The sequence below is a fragment of the Papaver somniferum genome, chromosome 8 (genome assembly GCF_003573695.1).
Source record: "Papaver somniferum cultivar HN1 chromosome 8, ASM357369v1, whole genome shotgun sequence".
In the NCBI taxonomy this organism is placed as follows: Eukaryota; Viridiplantae; Streptophyta; class Magnoliopsida; order Ranunculales; family Papaveraceae; genus Papaver; species Papaver somniferum.
In genome coordinates this window covers 14,262,393-14,272,116 of record NC_039365.1, presented here as the reverse complement: position 1 = coordinate 14,272,116, position 9,724 = coordinate 14,262,393, and the positions used below count along the sequence as shown (strand labels likewise).

The 9,724-nt window shown below is 36.5% G+C and overlaps 1 pseudogene; it reads left to right on the top strand.

Moving 5' to 3' along the window:
• Window positions 1-3,598: 3,598 nt before the first annotated feature.
• LOC113305133 lies at window positions 3,599-5,841 on the top strand (annotated as a pseudogene).
• Window positions 5,842-9,724: the final 3,883 nt, after the last annotated feature.

The window sequence follows — 9,724 nt, the reverse complement described above, 5'->3', positions numbered from 1 at the left end:
ACCCTGCCGACTTGTCAACGAGAGTGGCACGCATTTCCTCTTCCTCATCATACAAACTAATGTCAAGGTTCCCTGTTATTGGAAGATTCAGCAGGACGGCTATACTCTCTAAAGAAATAGTCATTTCACTCCACCTACATATGGACGTGTGAGTATCCGGACACCATCTGGAGATAAAAGTGACCAATCCCACGATGTCCTTCCTGATTTGAAGTGTTGCAGAAGCCATGAACGCATTGATAATTTTCGCCCTGGTCAGACTGTCTCTTACGCCGTCTTGACTTATCATGAACCGCATCCATTCATCAAAAGAACGCAATGGACTCTGACAAGCCCTAAAGTCAATAGGAGAAGAAGGATACTCATTTTTCTGAAGACAAAATCGTATCACACGCCCTGGACGAACTGATGGGGCGTCTCTTTCATTTTCTGAACCGTTCAGAAGGATAGCCACATGTTTGGGATGGTTTCTCTTAACCGTGGAAGACTGTGTAAAGAATTCGTCATTAGTGTTGGTCTTGGAGTTGCTAACGTTTTTCGACATAACGGCATGACTATTCTCGGGTGACATCCTAACAAAATAGGTGCATGAAGACTACTTTATCACCGACGGAGAATCTATTTTGGTTGCAAGTCAGAGCACGCGTAGCCAAAACGAACACGCATAGCCAAAATAGTGAGGAATGATACTCACTTCAACGAGCCATGTTTTGTCGCGGGAAACGTTCCCCTAGCCAAAACCGTGTCTCGCAACAGGAAGTATGCTCTCGACCAAAGGGAGAGTGTTTCCCACCACGGAAATTGTGCACACGGCCACAAAAGAAAAAGGAAACCCTAAAGCTAGGTTTTCATAGAAGAAGAACTAATAGCGGCCACCCATCCACCACGCCATGGACGCATCCAAGCCAGCAACACCACACCAGCGCCAACAGTCCGCGTTCAAGCCCCGTGCCAAAGTTCCGCGTCCAAGCCAACAGCCATCTCGGCCATTCGGCGTCCAAGCCAGCGGCACCATCTATGTACGGCCAAGCTAGCCGCACCACTCCATGGACATCCCAAGGTAGCCGCGCCATTTTCCATGCCAAGCTAGCCGCACCCATCCGCTACTCCAGCTAGCAGCGCCATCCTAGCCATTCAAAGCAACGTCATCTCCACCATCCAAGGAAACGCCATCCTGGCCGTTCAAAGCAGCGCCATATCCATATGTTTTGTGACCTATCCAGATAGTTCCATTCACCGATTCGCGGACCAAATTGCAATGCCATCTCTGCCAATCAGTAGCCAAAATTTCAACGATGAAGCCAACATCCTACGGACAAGTTAGAATTACGTAGAGCCGCCAACACGGATTCTCCATGCCTTCCACCAAAGGTTAGTTGAATCTATCTCGTTGGAAACCTTTTCATGTCTTGCTCTTTTGATTTTAGTCTTGTGTGTCACCATCTCATGCTTACCCCACAACAATGCCACTGTTACGTGCTAAGTAGGGGACTTAATGTTGATGGTGGTTTTTAGTTCAAGGATAAATTTATAAAAGTCTATCTACCTGGCCCTGCATCAGATGTAGTAGACATTGATATGTCTATATTCCGCAGGAAATTTGGAGAATATATCAAAATCTGATGAGTGTCTACGTCTGTCTTCATATTATATTAAAACTCAAGCTCCTAGATGAATTTTCCACTACTATAGAGCCTAATGAGTGTATAAGCTCCTAGATGCATTTTTTTTTCTCGCTTCTCTTTTTCTTTGACCACGGTCTTGAACATCTCTGCCCCTGATCTTTGTTTTTATTATTATCTTTGTCATTGCTTATTGTAGAAGGTTTTTTTACCGTGCCACTTAATCGAGTTAACAACCCTAACTTCGTCATGCCCCTTACATAATACTTGCATACGCCAATAATTTATCCTTCTCCTAGCACCACTGACGGACCCACAGCTGGGCTAATCCGGAATTTAGCCCAGGTAATCGTCACATCCCAACAACCTAAAAATTGAAATGTTATATTGGACCAAGGCTATTAGCCCATGCTGAGAAAAAAAATAGAACTTCTTGGATCCGTCCCTGCCTAGCACACTCTTGTGTTTTTTTTTTTTCCTTTCTTTTCACCAGCACCAACTCCTCCATCCATGTCTTCTTTTTTACTAGATCGACTTAACATCCCTAACTTCCGAATCCCGTTTATATAATACTTTCCTCCCCCTTATACAATATTTGCCTACTGCATCCCTTTCCCTTTAAAATACACCCTTGTTGTACTACATCAACTTGCCTGTTTTCCCTTTCTGAAAATTTAGCTTCTAAAATCAGACTTCGGTTCAAAATATTCACGGGAAAATCACAAGTCTTTTGATGGTTCATGAGATATTTTGAAACTCATGAGGAAAATTTTCCACACCTATTTCAACACAAGTATTACAGTATTACTAGATAATTAAGCATAATATTACTGGCTCACATTTCACGCCCATCCCACTTCACTTCTTACCCCCCCACCCCCCCCCCCCCCCCACCCTGAACATAGGCTCACCTTTTCTTTCTCCGTCTTTTCATTCCCAGCCTTTTCCTTTTTTTCCTTTCTTTTCCTTCTTTGTGTTACTTTTACATTCATTGGTCCATGAGAACACAACCGACTTTTCCTTCAAAATTACCTTTCATTGTATCAATTTCAGTTCGGACAACCACTAGCACAAGAACTAAACACAAAACTGGACATAATTAAAGATTATACTAAGAAAATCCTAACTTGATAGAACTGAAAAAGTTGAAAATCCTTTATATACACACTATTTTCATGTGACTGAAACACTATAAAAAAAAATAATCATGCGACTGAAACACTTGACCAGGTCTAGAAGCTGCCACTTTGTACCTTCCACCTAAATACCGTTTAAACTCTTTCAACTCAACAATCCATCTGCAGCTGCCACTTCGTAGCACCCTTTTCCACCTAGGACAATTTCAGCTCAACAATCTATTTGTTGTTGTCTGCCACTTCGTAGTTCAGACAGATTTTCTTTACCCTTTCTTACAATCCCACATTTGTCCCATGTTTTTTTTTCATAATACATATATTCAGTAACTAATCAATCTCCATATGATATCATCTTTGGATTCTTCCTTCCATAATATATATATTGTGAATATTTGCTTCTCTTGTAGTCTTCATCAAAGTTTATCCTATTTACTCGCTGGAAGACTAGTGAATGAAAATTACAAGTGAGTAACTTTTAATAGATTACAAGATAAAAAAAATCTATAAAGAATTTATATCAAAATTTGATAGTTTCAATTTATCTCCTTAATTTATGCTTATTATATGCATCAATACTAACTTAAAAATATATTCTCTGTGCATTATTTGAAATAAAAATATGCTACTTCTATTTTATTTTATTTCAAATATAAAATAAAATAAGAAGTGTTATAACGTGGTAAATTTAATTGGTAAATTTCTTTGCTAGGCATGTTTGATCCCGGTGGTCACTTAATTATCACTGTAATAAAATAAGATACAGTTCATTTATCACTTAATAAGATAAGAAACCCCCACCACATAAGAATACTAACTAAACATATATATATAAGATAATAAATGAGAGGGGAAAAACAACAGAGAAGAAAGAAAGAAAGCAAGCAAATGGTATCATCATCAGTAGTAAGAAATATGAACAAGTTGTTATTCATTGTGTTATTCAACTAGACTCTCTTCAGAGATACTATCACACAAACCCAATAAACCAGTAGTTGCAGCCATTCTACAGAAACATATCCCAAGATGTACCACCACTACTACTGCAACTACATCAGATGATGTTGTGGATGCACTAAAGTAAGTAAATATTAGTTATCTATGTATTTAATATGAGTTTCTTGTTATTGTTGATTCATTTGCTGAATGATTTTTTTTGTTATTATTTTGATTTAGGAAGTTGAGGAAAGTATAAAAGTATTACAGAAAGCAGGCTAGACTATAAAAGTTGCGAAAGAAGAAGTTCTTGCTGCACGTTCTATGATCAAGAAGGATAATAAGGATATATACCCTTCAATTTTTCTTGAAACCCTTGGTGGAACTCAATCACCTGGTAAAGTGATCTTTAGTTACAAACATTTTAGTATTCTGACATAATACTTTTCAAGGGTTCGCCATAGCGTGAGAATGTGTACTCATATTCAGTTTGTTAAATGAATTCAAGACAAACTCAAACAGGGTAGTTATTTCGCTATAACTGTAGTTCAATGATTCGATGCTTTTGTGAGTACTTTTACAGCAGCAGTCAAATTTAATACCAAGTTATCTTAGCTTGAATTCGAAGCAACTCTCAGTCTTAAAAAATCATAGAGATGCTCTTTCAACTGGGAAATTCAATCCATGACACTAGGTGTCCTAGTTGATTCTAGAGTTGTCCTCTGTAGGTTTCCTGTGAGAAACATAATTAGGTTTACGATTAAACGACTTTGCTCTAGGGATTCGTGAAACCAGGTACGACTATCTTTATTTTGATAGTTCATGAATGTCTGGTCTTGCTTTTCTATTATCGAGGTTTTCGTAATCTCTTTCAGGGAAGATAGATAGTAATCGCAAAGTTCTCTTCGTCTCAGACTTTGTGATTCCTCAAGATAAATATTTGAAAATTGACCTTAAGTGATCTTTTGAAGATTTTTCTTGAGAGGTGGTAAAAGATCCATGCTTCTCATCTATGTGAGTATAAGTGTTCTAGATTGTGAGATTTGTTAGTTTTGTCTATTGCAAACATATTTCCAAGCCTTGATCTTTGATCTAAAGATAAATTAAATAGGCTTCTCTGTTAGAGGCAGATTGGTATCAAAAGTTTATATTGAGGTTGAAGCAACTCTTAGGTTGTATTGGACATCAGCTAAGGGAATCAATTGCGTAGAGACCTGCGAGGTTCAAGAGATGTAAGGAGCGCGTTAGTAACTGAATCGCTTGGAGGGAAGATTCAATCTCAACTACATTCCAGACAGAAGTATGATAGTAGGCTAGTGTATGTGGCGGCTTAAAACAGTTGGGTGTTCAAATCTGGATGAGGTCTCCAGGCTTTTCTGTAGTTGCCATTTCCTCGTTAACAAAATTTCCGGTGTGTTGTGATTTTCCTTTTCCGCATTATATTGTTTATTTTTATAATTGGATTTACGCAAGTTGTATGTATTCAATCTTAGTAGATACTTCTGTATAATTATGATCGATTACGATATTTGTTTCTTATAGAATTCGTATCTTGGAAGATAGATAACAAGTTTAATTACTTGGCAGAATTCTGATTGAATTATTTGGTTACAAAGAGATTTATCTTGGAGATTTATTTTTGATATCGTCTAATATATACCATTCTTAACAATAAGGTTCACAAACTCCTTGTCTATATACATACTGATTGAGAAGAGGTAGATATATAAACTCTATATACATATTGTCAAGGATCATTCAGTTGGTCTACTTTCAGTTGTATTAGGTTTTGTCCATAGAGGTTGCCAAACGAAAAAGTTGGTGGTGTACTTGGTACCCTATGCGTTTTCAGTGGTTCAACGTAAAAATATTGAAAATAGAATGTACCTTGGGCCACTAAGATGCTTGACATTTGAAGGAAAATTTTCATGGAAGAAGAGAATATTGGCATTCACATTCGAGTTGTTGTTCATAAAGATTGCACAATTTCCGCGTCTGAATATAAATTTAGGAAAATAAGATGATAGTTAGGAACCAAGCACTAAATATCTTTTTTTCATATAGTTTTATGTCGATGAAGAAACTGCAGTTCCTCAAGGCAGAGGTAGGGGAACTGCATCTGGTGCCGTTGTCGTCGGGTTGATGCATAATATTAATGTTTCCTGCAATCAATCACCAAGTATTTTGACAGTTCTTGTGAAAATTTATTATAGTTACTCTGATATACGTAAATAAGAAAAATCCCGTGGCTCACACTTTGTTCCTTGATTTCCATTACAAACAGCTGACTATTTCCTTTTTATTATTTTTATTATTTTTGAATTTTGTTTTCTTACGCTGCTTTTAATTTTGCATTACTTAATACTGAAACATGTTTGATGAATAATTGGTAATAAATTTTAGGAAACTTAAAATAATATGACATGCAGCAAACTCTTGAATTGCTTTTATAACTTAGAGATGGAATTAAATCGGTGGAGAGGAAGACACTCTTCTCTTCTCTCCTCTATCTTCTCTCTCTTCTCTCCTCTCTAGAAACACCTTCACTGCAGAAAAAAAAAATCCGCTTGTGGTTTTCCTGCTCGGATCTAGTCTTGGACTAGATCCGAGCAGGCCTTTAGTTCCTTCTGGTTTGCTTTCATGTAGTTGGTATCTCTGGGTTGCTGAGGAAGATCAGGTTTCCATGGTAGCTTGAAGCTCTCTCCTTCCCTGTGTCTCCTTCCTGGATTGAAGAAGTTTGTCCCCATTTCCCTTTACAATCTCACCTCATCTTAGAGGTACTGCTGGTCCCCATCTATGTAATTAGTGAAATCCTTAATTAATTTGCATCAATCAAAGCCTTCATCTAAACCTAAACAAAATCTCCAGCCATCAATCAAAATCCCCTTGCACTCATATCTCAAATCTTCAGTTCTTAACCAACAATGGTGTTGGTTACTGATAAATCCCTTGCACCCATCTCTCAAATTTTCAGTTCTTAATCAACAATGGTGTTGGTTACTGATAAATTCCTTGCACCCATCTCATACACATTCAGTTCTTAACCAACAATGGTGTTGGTTACTGAATAAACTTCCCATCTTCATCTTCAGATGTTAATCGGCAAAAAGTCTGGTTCCTGATGATCGCTTTGTTGTGGTCAGGGAGATTGGCTGCGGCTAGATTGGTAACGATGATATTGATTAGGGTTTGTATCTGTTCTCATGGGATCCCTGACTTAATGGGCATTTCCAAATGTCATTTGGTTATCTCACAGTTTCAGTTAGTACTTTGTAATGGGCTCTTTGAGGTTGTGTTGTAAAGCTCCTTAGTCTCTCAATAAGTCCATTGAGACTTGAGAGTTGTCTTTGTTTTTCATTATTGGGTCCGGTTGTAATCTATTCTTATTTCTCCAATATAATCCTCCTTTCACGATAAAAAAAAACTCTTCTCCACGAATGAATTATTCTTATTCCGAAGGAAAATCCAAGTTAGTTTTACTGTTTAACTCATAACTTCTTCATCTCTTATTAGAATTGAGTAATTTTTGGGTTGTTGAAATTGGATTTTCATTTTCTACAAGATAGAGAACAATATTTCTGGAATTGAATGATTTCCAATTAGTTTTCGATTCTTTTTCATTTCCATATTCACTTACTTCTAAAGTTCTGGAAATAAATGTTGATAAAAGTGATTAACTTATAATTGAAGGTGCAAGCTCTACATCAATTGATACTACCATCACTTCAAGGTTTGAAATACAAAATAGATTCCAAGAGATGGAAGAAGAACATGAAATTGTTACAAGTCAGTTACAAATGGAAGATTCTGAGACTGCTAGCTTTTCAAAACCGTCTTCGTCAAAACCAAATTTTACGATCTACTAGAAATTGAATTCAAAAGCAACGAGGTTCTTTCCTGCTAAGACTTTAACTTCAAAAAAGAAGAATCTGAACCTTACAAGAACTTTTAACAATCTTAATAAGATTTCAGCTGTTGGTCTCAAAAGAGATGCATGGGTTCTATTATGGGATTATGGTTCCCAATTTTGAAGAAATATTGTCAAGTAATGTCTGGCGACCTTCCGAAAAATCATGATAGCTTAATCATTGAGGATGTGGAGGAATCTCCTAATCTATAGTTGTTGGATTTCTTGTGCTGTGTAGCAAGTTCTAGGTAAAAAACGTCCTCAGGTATGCAAGTTTTCTCTTGTTGATCTTCTTGTGTATCTAGAATTTCTAATTCTTTAGTTTTGCTTTTCTTTTTTTGGCTTTTTTAGGCTTTTTAGCCTTCTTCATTTATATTCGCCTGCACACGGCTTGTATGATTTTTAATATACTTTTCCTATTGACCAATAAAAACAACAAATAAACGAAAACAGGAGTTATACGAAAAATCTAGCAAATATTAGTATGGATTCGAAACTAAATTATAACTAATTATGCACTTATCCATGTACTTTCAGGCCAATGATGAAGTCAAGGAATCTACCTTTTCAGTCTCTTAAAACAGTCTCTTAAAAGTTAGACTAGCTGAATTAGTAGGCCAATGATGAAGTCAAGGAATCTACCTTTTCAGTCTCTTAAAACAGTCTCTTAAAAGTTAGACTAGTTGAATTAGTAGTTTGACACCGAGTGTCTTTAAACTGGTTATATGGATTTTGGCTATCTGCTTTAAAGTGGGCAAGACCGTAATTTTTGTCCCAAATTCCTAAAGTCTCAAATTTGAGAGAGTGAACTTTAGAATCCAAATTGAAGACCACAGTTGAGTGTCGCTCGACACTTTTTTTCTCTTTCCTTTTTCGTTTATTTTTATAAATTTACTCCATCCAATAGTCAAATCACTAATATTTTTTGTATACGAGTTTTTGAACTCCACAAATTTAAACACTACAAAAATCGATTCTCACATGGTAATAAATCCTTCAACATTAAGGCAGCGGCACCACACCTAAAAAGAATTCTCCATTTCAAACTGAAGCTACGATATCTTTAAGTTTGTTTTTGTGGTATTTTAGCATCTGATTTTTAAACAAAAATATATTGAAAATGATTTACATCTCGCGGGCCCATTCCTAGGGCTGTCAACGGTAGTTATCGAAACGGATATGTCCTTTACCATATCCGTTACCGATAAGATTACCGGATATCCGATATCTGATAATATCCGACGGATATTTAAAAAAATTATCCGTATCCGTTCCGATAACAATGTCGGATATCCGATAATATCCGTTAATATCCGATAGTAATTCATTATAATAAAAATAATTTAAGTTATTTTCTAGTCTTTCTGTACATTTGATAAATTGTAAAAAAAACAAAGAAACTCTAAGGAATTCAACTAAATAAAATCAAATACCTTCATCAAACGTAAAAAATTTGACTTTAAAATTATTATATTAAATTATATTTAAACAAAACTCAAATCTTCTCTATCAGAATTGGAAAATCCTCCGCTTTTCTCATAACCAACAAATCTATTTGTGTTTTTTTTCTTTTGTAATATTTTTATTTCTAAGTCTTCGTATATTACCACGTTAACAACTAAATATATTACTCAATAAAATAAAAAGAAAATTGCATATGCATTCTTTAACGGATAACGGATATTATCCTATAGGATAATGCCTTTACCGTATCCGTTTCATTAAAGTAAAAATATCCAATAAGGTATCCGAATCCGTTATCCGTTATCCGAAATCTCGGATAATATCCTAACGATTCGAACGAACTCCGACGGATATCGAATATTCGGTTATCCATTGACAGCCCTACCCATTCCCATGGGGTGTTTCACATGTGACACAAGGGAGTGGGACCCACACTAAATCCATCCCTTCTAATTCGTCGAGTCACTAAGCCTTTCTATTTTTATCTCCTGGGACTGGGCCCGCGGGATGTCTATCACCTCCGAAAGTATATAGGTCATATAGTTAGCTACACCAGCTGAGGTGGCATTTACTGGGATTAAACTTCTGAGTGACCCTGGGTCCCTTGTCTTCGAAATGAATTTAGCAGTCAGTGTTTCAGACGGCTCAAAAGGCATAAAAAG